Source organism: Phocoena sinus, chromosome 3 (genome assembly GCF_008692025.1).
Source record: "Phocoena sinus isolate mPhoSin1 chromosome 3, mPhoSin1.pri, whole genome shotgun sequence".
Classification (NCBI taxonomy): domain Eukaryota; kingdom Metazoa; phylum Chordata; class Mammalia; order Artiodactyla; family Phocoenidae; genus Phocoena; species Phocoena sinus.
Genome location: NC_045765.1, coordinates 114,341,858 through 114,356,916, shown reverse-complemented (window position 1 = coordinate 114,356,916; position 15,059 = coordinate 114,341,858). Strand labels below are relative to the sequence as shown.

The 15,059-nt window shown below is 40.8% G+C and overlaps 1 protein-coding gene across 3 annotated transcripts in view; it reads right to left on the bottom strand.

Moving 5' to 3' along the window:
• The window catches only part of FAM169A (family with sequence similarity 169 member A), a 64,230-nt gene extending 49,517 nt beyond the window's left edge, over positions 1 to 14,713 (bottom strand). For 2 of the 3 annotated variants that reach the window (XM_032629132.1, XM_032629134.1), the window contains exon 1: positions 14,594 to 14,713. The gene's annotated coding sequence lies outside the window, so the exon portion shown is untranslated. Of the gene's footprint in view, positions 1 to 14,314; positions 14,350 to 14,593 lie in introns of those variants that run through there. The other variant, XM_032629133.1, reaches the window with a different exon arrangement.
• Positions 14,714 to 15,059: the final 346 nt, after the last annotated feature.

Here is a 15,059-nt window from a genome sequence, read left to right as displayed (position 1 = left end):
AGAAACTGAAAATCTAATGGAAATATGAGATAAACACAAAAAAGACAGGACAAACATATATTGTAACAGTTATACATAGTTAAACATACTTTCATGAATTTCGAAGATATGATAATGAGAGGAAGTTACTCTTTTACCGTAATCTGAAATCTTGGTGCTAAGAACTTTAAAACTTGATATACATATGATTGGGGCCCTGATTTGTATATATAAATTTATATACATACAAATATGTATTTTTTAATTACATTGATTTTTTAATTTTAAAAAATCAAAACCTAGATATAGAACATATAAATTCAGCCCATCTGTTAGTAAATGTAAATGTCTAAATAAAAGGAGAAAGCAAGAAAAATTTGTGAACGATTTATGAAAGCAATACCACAGAACTTCCAGCCAACTTACAAAAAGGAGGAAAGAAAAGACTGAATTTCAAGACAGAACCATCAGGAGCTTATCTAAAAAAGATGTTATACTTAGAAAAGGATCATAAAATAAAACAGTAGCTCTGCATTGAAGGACGCTTATTTGTTAGTGTGGCAAATCTTTCTAACTCTATCAAAGTCAATATGCAAAAGCAAACTAAGGAAATACAACATTATGTTCTATAGTCAGATCTAACAATTGTAGTGAAGATTAAGATTTAGACAAAACTAAAAACATGAAACAAATGGTCAATAGTGGGTGAAAGAAGCGTAATGAGGATGCTAGTTAAAAGAATGTTAGTTAGTAACTGTTTTTGCTCTTCTGTAGACAAGCTCCCAGCTTTGTAACCAAGTAAAACATTCAAAAACATTTAATATACTATAGAAGCTCAAAAAGTATTAATATAAAAGCATTCCTGGGACTTCCCTGGCGGTCCAGTGGGCTACCACTGCAGGAGGCGCAGGTTCAATCCCTGGTGGGGGGCGGGGGCAGGGGATTAAGATCCCACATGCTGCGCCCCCCGCAAAAAGTATTCCTCTTAAACCAACTCAAAAGACTCTAGAATATTAGCTACCAAAACAAGGTATGAATGAAACATTTAAAATTTTCATTTGCTAAGAGTAATCATGATTTAAAGGATAAAATGTAAATTAATATTTGAAGATTGCTGCCAAAAACTTGGTCTACAAAAGCATAGTTGATTACAATCACATAAAAATAATACAGTATTCTAGACAAAATGGACCCGCAAGGAAGAGACTGACAGAATAGCAAGTTTATCGGGGATTGTTTTTTTTAATCTATTACTAAATTAACTTTCTTAGGGACTTCCCTGGTGGCAGAGTGGTTAAGAATCCGCCTGCCAATGCAGGGGACATGAGTTTGAGTCCTGGTCCAGGAAGATCCCACATGCCGCAGAGCAACTAAGCCCATGCGCCACAACTACTGAGCCTGTGCTCTAGAGCCTGCGAGCCACAACTGCTGAGCCCACGTGCCACAACTACTGAAGCCCGCGCACCTAGAGCCCATGCTCCGCAACAAGAGAATCCACAGCAGTGAGAAGCCCGCACATCACAAGGAAGAGTAGCCCCCACTCTCCACAAGAGAAAGCCCGCACGCAACAACAAAGACCCATTGCAGCCAAAAATAAAAATAAATAAATAATAAAGATTAAAAAAGAAGACACTACTACAGATCAAAGGCAAGTATAACATGACTAAACTCAAGTGTAAAAAGAGAAAGTCATTATCCTTCATTCTTAAACCTTTTTAGATTGAGGTTTTTAAAAAGAAAAATAATCTCTTCTGGGCTAAATTTTATTATTAAAGATTATATAGGGCTTCCCTGGTGGCGCAGTGGTTGGGAGTCTGCCTGACAATACGGGGGATGCGGGTTCGAGCCCTGGTCTGGGAGGATCCCACATGCTGCAGAGCAACTAAGCCCGTGAGCCACAACTGCTGAGCCTGTGCGTCTGGAGCCTGTGCTCCGCAACGGGAGAGGCTGCCACAGTGAGAGGCCCGCGCACCACGATGAGGAGTGGCCCCCGCTCACCACAACTGAAGAAAACCCTCGCACAGAAATGAAGACCCAACACATACAAAAATAAATAAATAAATTTTTAAAAAATTATGTATACAAACACAAAATGAAACAATCCTATTTTCCTGAAATCCAATCATTTAAATACTCTGAAATTTACATAAAGAGCGTTACTGGAGGGAAAAAACTTCACTTAATAAGAGGTTGTGATTTTTAACAACTAACTTTTATTAAGTGCCAGAATGTGTCAGAACTGTGCTAAAAGAATGCCATTCACTCTCATTCAAGCCTTGTAGCAAAGATATGTGGTGGACCCGACTAATATTCTTATTTTATAGAAAAGTAAACCACCTTGGAGAGGTTAATCATTTCCCCAAAGTCATGGAGAGCGGGTGGCAAACATGAGTTCCAGCCCATCCTACAGACAGAGTTAAATACTGGGTACTGCATCACATTAAAGGCCCTTTAAGAGCACGTTTTATAGTGAAAAACTTTAGACTTGGAGCACTAGAAATCTGGCAATTTCCAGATACATCTGACTTGATTTTAATATTGTTGATCTAAAGGACTTTTTTTTAATCTTTGTTTTGAGATTTGGAAGCATAACTAAACAAATCCTTAAATCCATCATTTTTGTGGCAGCAAAGCTAGTTTAAAATGAATGTATTTCTTCTTCACTATAGAAGGAATTATTTCACTCTTCTCTCTCATCTCACCTCCAGGGCATCTCCCAACAAACTTAAAAGTTGTGATTTCTGGGGTTTCCCTGGTGGCGCAGTGGTTAAGAATTCACCTGCCAATGCAAGGGACACGGGTTCAAGCCCCGGTCCAGGAAGATCCCACATGCCGCGGAGCAACTAAGCCTGTGCGCCACTACTACTGAGCCTGCGCTCTAGAGCCTGCGAGCCACAACTACTGAGCCCGCGCACCTAGAGCCCGTGCTCCGCAACAAGAGAAGCCACCACAATGAGAAGCCCGCACACCGCAATGAAGAGTAGCCCCTGCTCACCACAACTAGAGAGAGCCCATGTGCAGCAGCAAAGACCCAATGCAGCCAAAAATAAGTAAATAAAATAAATAAATTTATTATTTTTTAAAGTTGTGATTTCTGAATATAGTTTTAAAACAACTACAGGGCTTCCCTGGTGGCACAGTGGTTGAGAGTCCACCTGCCGATGCAGGAGACATGGGTTCGTGCCCCGATCCGGGAAGATCCCACATGCCGCGGAGCGGCTGGGCCCGTGAGCCATGGCCGCTGAGCCCGCGCGTCCGGAGCCTGTGCTCCGCAACGGAAGAGGCCACAACAGTGAGAGGCCCGCGTACCGCAAAAAAAAAAAAAAAAAAAAAAAAAAAAAAACCAAAAAACAACTATAGCATCAGTTTTTAATATGAAAAAAATTAGAAAATGTTTCCCCAATTCCAAAAGCCCAGACACACACCTCTTCTAAAATATTTTTGTGTTTTCAAATCTGTCCTTAAATCTGTTACGTTTATTACTGGTCATTCTCAGTGCTAAATTTTATTGGCTGAACAATCACCAATTAATATTTAAAGAAAATGAAAGAACTAGCAATTATTATAAATCGGTAATAGCAGGTAACATTTACTGAGAAATGACCACACACCAGACTTTAAAGGGACTGTGGCATGTAATACGTAATGAGGCACTTCTATCAGCCCCATTCCATAAAGAAATGGAGCTTTAGAGATTAAGATTTGATCAACGTCATACCACTAACGGAGCTAGAAGAATACAAATCCAGACAATCAAATATACATTCCAATATAATTATTTGTACTCAATATGCAAAATCAAATATCATAGTCTTTGTCATGGTTATAAGAAATTTCCTTTTGCAAAATATCACAATAATTACCTTGTTATTAAATATTCTATTCACATATTACACCAGAAAAAGTATTCACATTGGAATCCTGTGACCTTGATTCCCGGGTCAGCTGTGCTAACCAGCTCTGTGATCCTAGGCGAGTTACTTACCGTCTTTAGGCTTCTGTATTCTCATTGGTAATGTGATGCAACTGGACAGGATAATCCTAAGGACCTTTCACCTCTAAATGTTTATAACTGTTTATTTAAAAAAATAGCGGTTACTTAAGACTGTGTAAACTACTAGCCTTAAGCTGGTTCCGCTAGTTCAGGGAGGCAAGAGAAGGGTAATAAGGTTCTGGAGAGAAATATAGGTTGCTGTGAAAAAAATCAAGTCACTTCTCTTTTTTGTTGTTTTTAAGCTTCTGTTCTATGTTACATAACTGTAAAGCTGTCAGATCAAATTCTGTCAAGTACTTTATGCTCTGCCCATGAGATGAACCAAAAAGCCTAACTAGATTCTACATGAATGAGAAAGATTAATGTCGCCTTAAGCGAACTAACTCATCAAAAAATTTACGCAGAATGGACAATGAAGTGTAAAAAGTGTCCAAATTAATTTATAAATTAAGCAAATGGCATGCTCATTAATCCTGGATAACCTGTAAAAAAAATTAATGCTCACACCTCTTACGTAAGAACTCTAAGATGCCCACCAGCTATTTTACACCCATCTTTTAATAATTTCATCCTTTTTTTCCTGAAAAATTATCTATTTGCAAGAATGAATGCTCTTAACAAGAAAGAAAATATAAGAGTTAAAAACCGTACTCCTATTATTGTGATTTTTTTCCCTATTTAAGGTTAATTACTGGATATCAACTATACTCTTATAACAGGGAAATATAACTTTAGTTCCTAAATAATTTCAAGATTCTTATAGATTACTGCTATTATCTGGGGGCTTTAGGAGGAGGAGAAGATCCAAAAAATTACGGAAATTTTAGAGCTGAAAGAGTTCTTCGAGAAAAAACAATTATCGCAACCAATCCAAGGCATGATCCTACCTCTCCTCATTGTTCCCCCAACACCGAAAAGAGCTTAGGTGTCCCAGCAACATAATCCGCAAAGCTCTCAACCTTTTACACAAAAGGCCTGTTTCTGGACCTTATTATGATTCTCCTCTTGATTCTTCCCTTGCCTCTTTCTAACATAACCTTCCCTAACGAACCTAACCCATGTACTACATCGGCTCAACTGAACTCTCTCCTCCTCACTTTTTATCCTTCTATCCCTCCTACCCACACAAGGCCCTAGTTCCTAGGTTAATCCTTCTTTGCTCTTAGAGCTGAGTTTTTAAGTATGACAAAAATGAAACCACTGAACAGACTGCTACAACTATCAACTCTCAGGTAGGCTCAACACTGCTCAGAAATCCTTTTCTATCTTCTGAGAGAGGAAAAAGATTTGATTACATATAGGTAAAGACTACCTATAAGTTTATGGGTAATGGGGCAGGAAGTTAAATGCGGTTCATACCTGTTACCTCTTTTTATTTCAAGTAGAAAACAAAATCATCTTTTGAAATAATCATCACTGAGCCAACAGTGGACTACACACCTGGTTCTATTTGAAACATTTCAGATGTATCCCTGATAGAGTTTTTATCCCAAACCCATGAAGCGGATAACTTATCTCATTTGTCAGATGAGGAAACTAAAACACCTAGCAGCAGAGTAACTTGTTCAAGGCACACTATAGTAAGTGGCAAAGCTAGAATTTGAACCCAGGCAGTCTAGCTGTGAGGCCTATCCTTTTAGTTACCACGCTATGTCTGAAAGCACAGCGCCTTAGGACCCTAAGATGGTATAAGATTGCTTATACATATCAAGAGAAATCTTAACAGTTTTCTTTCTAAAGGTTTAATTCCTCTCCATATCCAGAAAAATGGTCCTAGATCTAAGAAAACATTTAAAGATGAAGGTACTGGGTACCTGGTGTATTTTAGGGCTTACAAAAGCAAAATCCAGTCATATGTCATACAATTTTGTACACGTGAAAGGTGGAATATGTAGAATACTAGTTAAGCGAGTGTGTTCTTGAGCCAAACTGCCAGGATTACTAGCTGTGTGACCACAGGCAAATTACTTGAACAGATAGAGAAAAAGAAACTCTGAGGAAGGAATATATTGCAAGGGTAAAACTAATAACTTTGAATACATATTAAAATTTTTACATCTAAAAACAAAAAATTCAGAGGCAAACGTTATATAACCGATATGACCCACAAGAGTTAGGTTGCTTACTACAAATACAATGGTTTTTAAACTAAGATGCAAATAAACAAGCAAGTGGCATGGCCAATTCATAAAACAGGACAAACACCAAAAATGCTCAACTCTTAATTTCTTTTTAAAAAGCCTATTGCATGTACTTTTAAAACTAATTTATGAAAAATATTGGTATATACTTACATGTTTATACAGAAGATGATGTGGAAGGGCATACATTATATTGTTATTGTTAACAGCAGTTATATTCTTGATGAAGGAGGAAGGAGAGACCCAAGGGAAGAGACATGCGGGGAAGAAAGGAGATTCCATATAGAGCCTCTTCCTCAACCGTTTTTGTAGCGCAGTCTCTCTTGGATGCATCCGATTGACAAAATTTAGGTTACATGCCTGCATCCAACCTCCAAGGGAGACAGAATTTGATATGGGGGTTCTACCTTGGGGAGGCAAAACAGGGCTCATAGGGCTGAAATGAGACTCCTAAGCAAAATGAGTCAGAACACAAATACTAAATGACCACACCCAGGAATGGATGCTAAATCCTTTTCTAACTACATATACACTTGCAGCAAGATATACAGAGCTACTTACACTCCTCAGATACATATGCAAAAGCCTAACAATAAATTAATAGGTGATATTTCCACTACTGGGCATATACCCTGAGAAAACCATAATTCAAAAAGGGTCATGTACCACAATGTTCACTGCGGTTCTACAATAACCAGGACATAGAAGCAACCTAAGTGTCCATCGACATATGAATGGATAAAAAGATGGGGCAATATATACAATGGAATATTACTCAGCCATAAAAAGAAACAAAATTGAGTCATTTGTAGTGAGGTGGATGGACCTAGAGACTGTCATACAGAATTAAGTCAGAAAGAGAAAAATAAATACCATATGCTAACACATAATATGGAATCTAAAAAAAAAAAAAAAAGGTTCTGAAGAACCTAGGGGCAGGACAGGAATAAAGACGCAGACGTAGAGAATGGACTTGAGGACACAGGGAGGGGGAAGGGTAAGCTGGGACAAAGTGAGAGAGTGGCATGGACTTATATACACTACCAAATGTAAAATATCGATAGCTAGTGGGAAGCAGCCGCATAGCATAGGGAGATCAGCTCGGTGCTTTGTGACTACCCAGAGGGGTGGGATAGGGAGAGTGGAAGGGAGATGCAAGAGGGAGGAGATATGGGGATATATGTATAGCTGATTCACTTTGTCATAACGCAGAAACTAACACACCATTGTAAAGCAATTATACTCCAATAAAGATGTTAAAAAAATTTTTTTTAAGTTATACAAAATTTTTTAAAAATGTGCTTATAACTGAAGCTTCCACTTGACTGACTACATATAGTACTACAGAATACACGTGCCTCTAGAACATGTCAGCTACTGTAGCCCTTCATGACCCAGCTTACCGAACACTGCTCATCTCACAGGAGCAGTGGTCTACAAACATCAGGAAGGGCAAAATAAGAACTACTTCAATGAATACACCATAAAGTTTTGTCCTTCATTTCAACATTAGACAATCTATTTTTTTTTAACCTGGTTTCTTTACCATGTAACAGGTCTGATTTTATAGTGCTTAAAGTTAACAGGGGTTTGGTAGAAAACCTCAAGGACACAGGCAATTTTTAAAAACAGGAGTCCAAACAACATGCATGTTGTTGTAGATATCTTTAGCATAAAATATCACAGGTTTGTCTCATTTAGAACCACGAAGATGGATATTTTCATTTTAAAGGAAATACTCAGAACAAAAAGCAAAAACAAAACAAAACTTGGTGCTTAATGTTGGCATATGATTTATGAAATATTCTGCTGAGTCACAACCACCACCACCAAAACCACCCCACCCCATCCCCTAGTATTTTCACTGCACAACAAATAAATGTAACCAAGGGCTGCTGCTAGCTGCAGAGTATCACCCCAACTTGGAAAACCAGCAGCCTCCAACCCACAGGCTAACCACTCCGCTCTCCCTTCCAGGCGTCTCCAACTCTGCACGTAAGACTCATGGCCCCATACACCTGCTCTTGCAATCCTCGTGCAAACTCAGGTGTGTATGCTTACCCAGGTCAACTGAAATTGTTTTCTTACCTTTCACTGGCAGCAGTCCCAGGGAAAAAAAGAGATAGTAGTAGCCTTCCTCTCTGGCTTCAATACATATTTACTACATAAATGAATGACTGAACAAAGGTTTGTATAAATAAACCACACACTGGTGCTAGAAGCAAGAGCTGCCACAGATGAAACACGTGAAGTTCTGCTGCCAAAGGAAGAGCAATAGTCTCTCAACAGGCAGAGATAGAAGTGAAGAGACCCTCTGGTAAAGCAACTATACTCCAATAAAAATTAATTAAAAAAAAAAGAAAAGAAGAAAGGAAGACCCTCTAAGAAGATGGGAATGCTAAATGGAAGCCAGAAAGCATGCTGAGAATGGCAAGTAGCTGGATTCACCAACAGAGTTAAGGTATATAAAAAGAAGTAGTGGTAGGTACACTAGGAAAATAAATTGATAGAACATAACAGGCCAAGAATACGAGACTAAACAGTTTGGACTTTATCTGGCACACAGAAGGAGGCAATTTAAAGATCCTGAGCAGAAAAGAGACATCCAAGGCTATGCTTGAAGACAGTTTATCTAGCAGCTGTGTGTAGGATGCATTAATAGGTAGAAATGAAGGCAGACAAGTTGAGAAACTCATGAGTTTCTCGTAAGTTCCTTGTGCACACTTCTTTTAACATACTTATCACATGAGAGTGTGATTTACTTTTCTTCGTCTATTCTGCCAGGCTCAGAACTCCAGAGAAGCATAATCCATTTTTCCAAACATATAAAAAGTAGGGATGAATCAAATGATCTCTGATGTCCTTTCTAACTAGTAACTTAGGTGTCTATGTTCAATTACTTAGAGAACGAAGATAGGAAATAATTTACAAAGGGGTGGTATCATCAAATTCATTTATAACCACTTTTTATAATTCAAAATGTTTTCTGATGATGGAAGATCATTCATTGCTTGCTTACCTTGCACGAGGCATTATGTTCAATACTCTACACATATTATATCACTTATTCCTCAAAATGACCCTATGAGGCAGGTATTCATACATTCTTCCAACAAGCCTCAGGTGTGAAAAGGTTAGTAAGTTGCCCAAGTTCACACAGCTAGTAAGCGGCAGAGTCAGTCTCTAAACCTAGGCAATCTCTCTCCAGAACCTGGATTTAACCAGGTTCCCAGGTCAAGACAAAAGGTCAATATAACCCATAATGTATCTAATCATACAATTATCATAGAATATATCAAGCATATTGTTTAGTCACTCTTTAAGTGTTAGATTTTTAAAAAATCTTGCAGTATCCTCTCTTCAGACTTTAGATACTTGAAAAATTTGAAGAGTCAATACGCAGATGAAAACTTAAGACTTTTTCAACATATCTCTAAAGAGTAAAAGAAATGGGCCTTCCCAACAATAAATTCTACCCACAAATGTATCACGCCGCATGAAAACACAGACCAACCAATTAGCTGATCAGAGTCCTGTTAGTGACAGCTGATACATTCCAACTCTGGTTGGAGTAACATCTCTCTGCGCTGTCCTAAATAAAGAACATCCGTGCGCCAGTTCTAGAAAGGAGAGCCAGGAACTTCTAGACTTCAGTTGAGTGGTTATTTGTGTATGAAATTGTAAAATCATATGAATCATTTTATAAAATAGAACTATGCTTTTTGTTGTTGTTGTCGCCATTCTGAGAAGCTACTCAGATACAAAAAGTTAGTATTCTCCAAACAAAATTTACTCAGAATCACTTCCATTTCTTTTTCACGGTTTAGAAAAATTTATCAAGAAATCTCCTCAGCCTTGAAATTAATTTCAAGGACTTTTTAGATATGCATTAACTTACAAAGCTAAATATCAAGACTTCTAACATGTGGTTGTTGTTTGCTAAATATAGCTCTATTTTCCACTCATATGATTAATTAATAGAAAACAGATTCTTAGTCTGGGATCCACAAAAGCTATAAAGGGGACTACATGAATTACTTTCAATTTTTCAAAAAACACGTATTTCCCCTACATAATACACAAAATAGTGAAAACCAAAGATTTTCTTGGTTTTAACTAGAATTCTACCAACTCAACTCATTTTGGTTATACTTTATCTCAGGTAAAGCAAAAGCTCTGACAAGTGGTAGAGAAATCACAATTTTAAAAAAGAAAAAGTAAATCAGTGCTTTGAAATGTACCTCAAAAAAGTGCTGTACGTGGCGCGATGTGGGGAGAAGATAATAAAAGAGAGAAAAAGATTAGAAACACTGAACTAGATACCAAAAAAACAAAAACAAAAAACGATCCTAATCTCATAGATGATAACATTAGTTGTAGCTCACCTTTAGGAACATTATCACATTTACCTCTGCCAACATTTTGAGATAAGCTGTTATAACTACTCTTTTATAAAGCCAGGGTTCAAACTTATGTCTATTTGGTTTAAATTGTGGAATTATACTGCCTCTTAATAATAACTACTGTTAACTTAAGAATCAGAATAACTTCATCTGATATATCAGGGGCTGGCTGATCTAAACCTGAAAGCACTGTTAATATGTATAAGACTTTAGAGGGACTTCCCTGGTGGTCCAGCAGTTACGACTCTGTGCTTCCACTGCAGGGGGCTCAGGATTGATCCCTGGTGGGGGAACTAAGATTCCACATGCCTTGCCATGTGGCCAGAAAGTAAAAAAAAAAAAAAAAGACTTCAGACTAAAATGTTCCTTATCAGTACAGGTTATTACTTTATCAATCATTGTACAACAAACAGTCAAGCTCATTGACTTTTTCTCCACGGCTATTCATTCTTAAATTGGCTTCTCCCCTTATCGCTATACTTATATTACTTTTCTTAAGGCCTCCAATAACCTCTCAATTCCCAAATTCAAGGGATTATTTTCATTCTCACCCCTCTTGTCCTTATGACAGACCAAACCCAACTGACTATTTTGTGCCACTTAAAAGTTTCCCTCCTTCCCTGGACAACATTCTCTCTCAATTCTATTTTTTAGCTTCTTTCCCTCAGTTTCTTTCAGCAACTGAACCCTCTCCTCTACACAATCCATAAATGCAGGGGTCCCCCAACATGCAGTCTGGCACTTTTTTTTTTTTTTTTCTTTTTGAGGTATGCAGGCCTCTCACTGCTGTGGCCTCTCCCGTTGCGGAGCACAGGCTCCGGACGTGCAGGCTCAGCGGCCATGGCTCACGGGCCCAGCTGCTCCGCGGCATGTGGGATCTTCCCGGACCGTGGCACGAACCCGTGTCCCCTGCATCGGCAGGCGGACTCTCAACCACTGCGCCATCAGGGAAGCCCTGGCACTTTCTTAAAGAATACAATTTACTAAGTTGATTTGTTCCCTATACATATTTGCAAAAATCTTTTCTGCATTTAGATTTTAAGGAATTTTTAACATTTTAATCCACAATACTTCACTAAACTATAAACACCATGAGGGTGGGGTCTATTTGGTTTTGTGGTCCATAACATAAGACACTCAGTGTTTGCTGAATACACGAAAGCTCCCTTCGGTGTAACCTAGAACTAACATCTCATTGGAGCAGTTGGTAACTAAAATCATGCTTTGTTTTTTTTAAATATGTGCTAAGTCACAAACTTTCTGGCCCCAAAAATAGGTTGGACTAGATGAGTAGATCCCTCCTACAGAGTAGATAAACCTTAAGGTTTCATATACCAGCTCTAAAATTCAATGAGTCTAACAGTTATCAGCTGTTCCCAGATTATCTTTAAATCATCACACCGCTTCCTTAATAAATACAACCTTGAGTAATTTTGTCGTTGTTGTACCAAAGAATTGTGAAATACCCCTACTACCGATGAAGCATGCCAAATTTAGGACTTTAATTTCGGGGTTAAACATACAAAGGATCAGAAGCCTAAAGGTGTGTGAAAAGAAAATCACTGTAAACACAATAATCGTGCAATTCTTTTTTTCAATTTAGAATCATAAAATCTTAGAAATGGGAATAAACACGAAAGTTTTGTTTAACTTCCTACTCAACCAACGATCCTTTCTACAGAATCCATGATATTTTTTGAAAACCTGCCCGAATACTCAATCCTTTTGTATTCTAATTAACTCTAAAAAGTAAATCTTAGGCATATGACTGAACCTAACACACACAGAAAGCTTAAAAAAGGTTAGTTAGGTAGGAGATACGTAGAAAAATGTTAGGTTATTCTTTCTCTTTTCAATTTCTCAACCATTGGTATAATAATGCTCAAAATCTCAAGCCACATTAAAGATAAAAAAAGCACACCAAGATCACTTCCAAACTCAGGTTAATCAAATTCAATAGTACCAATTCAGTACTGACACGGGTATTAAGAGAATCAGCGTAAAGATATAGGGATTGTGTTTGACTATGTGCTGAACTTGCCGGCAGGAACAATCTCAATCCCTTGGGACCTAGCACAGGTCCAGTCAGGGCACAGGCAATCCTTAGCAGGCAATCTTTACTTAAGTTCTCTGAAACAAGACATCTCTCAGCTCATCTCTTGATGTCCAAGGTCCCTTTCACCTCCATAATTCTTCCCACAGAACATGTCATTAAGGAGTGTCATGACACTTCTGCTAGGGATGGTACATGATATGGAATCATGTGTTTGCAGAGATACTAAGTGAAAGAGTCTTCAACTAATCAGAAAAAAAGTTCAGAGTAATTTAATAAAGAGGATGACTCTCAAAAGCATCTGACTATAAAATATTTTGTTTTCTCCAAATCAAAGTTAAGCCTTTCGTTTGACGTATATTGTATCTTTATGAGAGAAATGATACCACTTGTAATGATTCGAATACTATTTCAAAGGTCAGTCTCATTTGGAACTTGTTAGAACCTAAAATCCACAGGTAAAGCATCTTAGGTTATAATCACTCAAGCAGGAGACCGATGTTGCTACTCATATAAGCTAAGTTCCCTAAGCCAATCCTCATCATAAATTCAAAGAGAGGAGTTCACTGTGACAGCTACAAGCTTTCCATGAAAGGCTCTGATAGTTTACCTTTATTTGTACTGGAAGTCTTATCACAAATGGACTTTACGCAGGTTCCTCTCACCACCACATTCCCTGGGCTCCCCCCACCAGAAAAAACAAACAACAACAAACAAGCAAAGGTTTTTAAAAACCAAAAACTTAGTCTCATCCACATACCAAAAACTTAATCTTGTCCATGTTAGTCACTAAAAATCGTTCCTCTTGAAGGAGAAAAGCAAAATACAGTTTGCAAAAATAACCTACACATCTTTTGTACATACACACATAAATGCAACCAGACGATACAAGGCACATCAAACCCCGATCCATTTTAGTGAATTCCCTCCAGGGCCCAAATGTGTGTATTATGCAACTGCCACCATTCCAGACTTTAATCCCTGTCTGTGATGCAGTGATAAAATACAGATGACCGGAGTATCATCTACTAGGTACGTACGTATATTTGCGAGGAGACAAGTTGAAACAAGAATTACCAAATTCTCTGGAACCGTGAAAATGACGGAAGGTGTAACAGTTCTAAATCACAACTTTTCCTTTGGGTAGTCTTTTAGCAACCTGTCCCTACCCCCCTCAAAATCCTCACACGAGAGCGTTTTCATTGAGGTTTTGAAACGATATCCCAAAAGAGGAAGGGGTAGTGGTTATTTTAGAATCTACTCCAGGCAAGACACTCATACCACTTTCCAGAAGCTGAAAAGCCAGTGAGATACTTCACCCCCTCTCCCAAAGGGCGATAATGGGAGTAAATGTAATCCAGATCCCTGAGCCATAAACAAACCAAAGCTTCACCCACTGATTTCCTAGGGCACAGGCCTCGAAAAATTGCATAATGGACAGCTAAGAATTAGAACAAAATTGTAATGACCTACATTCTAGAACGGAATCTATACAATACCTATTCCAAAAGTGGTTAAAGGTAAGAGCAGCGGTCAGAGCATCCGTGGCTGAACCCAAGTCCAAACGCTTCCGCCCCACCAGCCACCAGGTCCGCTTCCCCCACGCCAAGGCGACCGACCGGGCGGACAGGCTCCAGGTGGGAGAGGTGGGAGGGGAGGGGAGGGGAGTAGAGGGGGCACAGCAAGCAGCAGCTGGGGAACGGGCCGCGGCGGGCGGAGGAAGGAGAAGGAGGCATTCCCTCACACAAAATGGTGGCGCTGGCGCGGAGGCCGGCGCACCTGGGGCGTGCCACACGCCCCTCGGGGGAGCAGGCCAGTTGCCCGCAGCTGGACGCGCGCCCCGGGCCCGGGTGGCCGGCGTGGGCCTGCGTCGCGCCCGAGTCCTCGGGGCAGCCCGCACCTCTTGGTCCGCGTCACCGCCCGCGCACGGGGGTGCGGGGCCGGGGCCGGCGGGGCGCGAGGCCGGACCGGGCAGCCTCGGCCTGGGCCCGCGGCCCCCGCCCGGGACGGGCCGCGCACTCACCTCCGACGCGCCGCCGGAGCCCGGGAAAGGAGGCGGAGCCGCGGGAATGAATGAAGCCGGCGGCGGCTCGCTGGCGACCCCCAGCCGGGCCCGGGCCGCGCCGCTCGCGGCTGCGGGGGCCGGTACAGCCGCCTGCCCCTCGCCCGGGACACCCGGCTCCTGGTCGGCGGGTCGGCCGCAGCCCACCGTGCCCTCCGCCAGCGTGACGCACTCGCGCCGCAGCGCCTCCAGCCTTTGCAGCCGCGCGGCGCCCGCGCCCACCGCGAATCCCCCCGCCCGCCCGCGCCGCGCGGCCCCTCCTCAACGCCCGGGACGCCGCCCTGCCTCCCGCCGGGCTCGCTGGTTAGGCGGGCGCCGGGCAGGTGCGGGCTTGGCCGGCCGGAGGGCGCCACGCGGCCGCCGCCCCGCCACCCGCGCCCCCTCTCCCCGCTCCCGCCGCCGTCGCTAGTCAGAGCGCGACGCCCCA